This window comes from Temnothorax curvispinosus, unplaced genomic scaffold (assembly GCF_003070985.1).
Source record: "Temnothorax curvispinosus isolate PA1 unplaced genomic scaffold, ASM307098v1 QBEX01000425.1, whole genome shotgun sequence".
Lineage (NCBI taxonomy): Eukaryota > Metazoa > Arthropoda > Insecta > Hymenoptera > Formicidae > Temnothorax > Temnothorax curvispinosus.
The window spans coordinates 33,061-35,815 of NW_020210205.1; positions in this window are offsets into that span (position 1 = coordinate 33,061).

The window sequence follows — 2,755 nt, forward strand, 5'->3', positions numbered from 1 at the left end:
ACACTTTGCTTACTTGCACTCACGCGCTAAAATATGAACTTTGGATAATATCCGAAGGTTTTTTTCCAATAAAATTCGTTGTCGAGAAACTCCCGGTTCGATCGGAGATCGGCGATTCCCAATTCGCGGCGGATCAAATACCTCACTATGTCAACTCTCCACAAACGCACTCTAGAACAATTTCTCATGCGCGGTTCACTGATCTTAACGATTTTGAATTTACTACTGAGCACCGGTTTGCACAAGTTTTCATATTCGTCGCTCATGTCACGTCATATGTTGTACTCGCGACTTTCAGTCCTCGACTACTGAGCGTACCTTCAAATTCATCCTTCTACATCTCACTATTGTCACATCGTTTGTTTATCATATCTAATTTCATCATGATCTCAGCATCCATACAATTGCGCCTTCCGAAAAATCTACAATGTGCAGTTTTGCACGTGTGCGATGAAGTCACCGCGGGACATATTCATGAAAATAATATCGCGCCATTGACTTTCGGTGATTTGATCTGTAAAACTGCTATTGAACCGCAATCAAACAGCTATCAAACAGGTATTGAACCGCTATGAAACAGCTATCAAACAGCTATTGAACCGCTATGAAACAGCTAAAAACAGCTAAAAACAGCTAAAAACAGCTATCAAACAGCTATCAAACAGCTATCAAACAGCTATTGAACCGCTATAAAACAGCTAAAAATAGCTAAAAACAGCTATCAAACAGCTATCAAACAGCTATTGAACCGCTATGAAACAGCTAAAAACAGCTATCAAACAGCTCTTGAACAGCTATTGAACCGCTATGAAACAGCTAAAAACAGCTATCAAACAGCTCTTGAACAGCTATCAAACAACTAAAACAGCTATCTGTATAACTGCTATTTGTATAACCGCTATTGAACCGCTATCAAACTTCTTTTAAACAACTAAAAACAGCTAAAAACAGCCATCAAACAACTAAAAACAACTAAAAAACAGCTAAAAACAGCTCTTAAACAGTTAAAACATCTATATTATACTACAAAGTATGTGAGAAAAGGAAATAAAACATTTATATATACATATATTGTTTATTTCAAAAAATAATAATTTTTTCTGGTGTCGCGACCACCAGTTAAATATTTTTAATACATTTTGTAATGCGCAATTCTTAACATGTTTTTCGCATTTTACAGTATTAGTAACATCTAGATTATTTAAAGATTCGATATCTTCGTAATCTGCATCCAAAGTCAATTTTTAGATGTTTTCTCGCTTTATTCTCAAGCAGACCCACCAGCCATTCTCGTTTCTGGCATCCCTTGACATACACAAGAGTCGACGTCTCGTCACCCTCTCCAAGTACGGCCGATGTAATTAGATGTTTCGCCATGCTGTAGAACACATTTCCATCCTCCCATCGTAGTCCATGGTGATTTGCAATCAACCAGGAAGCGCATGATCTTTCGGATTTCGTGAGAAGACTCCATGGCATAGGACATGTAAAAATGTAATGCGCCAAAACGGCCCCGTTTCTCAGAACCGCCACCTCTTTCACGACAAATCTCATCCCGACGGTGAATCCTTGCAGATCGACAAACGTCGGTACGATCATGACGAAACGATGGAGCAATCTGTATCTTATCGCGGTACATCAGTGTCTCTTATATTGTAATATCTGCTTATATTGCAATATCTGCTGATATTGCAATTTACATGAGTTTGCGCACTACGTTCGACAACGGACAGTATTCGATTACGCGATCATGTAAGATAAGACAATAAGCGGTAGTATTTGCAGGTACATTTTCTTTACAATCAAATTCTATTCGCACATCCACGGTGGCGCTCTTGACAGATTCGTTTTGTCGCGAGCAATCAATGACAACAAAAGGTCCTTCCATCAGGAATGTATACAAGCTGCAAAGCGTATCGAAGGAATCGTATCCGTAATAAATTTTACGAAAACGCGCATACATATCGAAAAGAACGGCGTATCGATTTTTGCCAAAATCCAGATTCATGTCATCGTACGGATAAAATTCGGAGTTTAGATAAAGTTTCACGTTGGTCAAGTTACAGTCATCGAATACGCTAACATTTTGAGACATGATATTCTTGCGGCCGATCTGCAGCGCAAAGATAATATACCGCGGCTTCTCCAGCTGAGCCGCCGTTTTGACGGCCCACGAATGCTTGGTCGTGCTCTGCAACATGGGATACTCATACAGATCCCACGAACGGAAACTGACACTAAGATATCGCCCGTAGCATAGATCCAAGGCCCGTAGCATAGATAGCTTATTGACCTCGTTTAACGTAACGTGAGGTATTCGCCACTGTATTTTAAACAATTCGATTTCCGGCTTCGTCGCAGGATTTCCTACAATGCAATTGTTATCGCTACGCGCTTGTATCAAAATTAATTCGTGACGAGCGTTAACAACCACGCGTTTGTAATCCTCGCAAAAGCCCAGCAACAACTTGAGCGGTACGCAAAAGTTGAAGTATCCTTCCGGTATGCTCGATGTAACGTCCCAGCCAGCATTCCGCATGAGTTCAGAATCATTATACGATAGCGATACGTAGTTCTTAATGGTACTGGTTATGCCAACGTTTCTGTTGCGATCAATCTCCACACCGTTGAGCTCGTATCGAATTTCATCAAACATGAACGCCACGCAATTATTCGCAAGCGTTGTCACAGACTCGTCATTCCTTCTCTTTATTACCAATCGTCCTTCAACGTAGAGAAAGCTCTTGCACGGCAA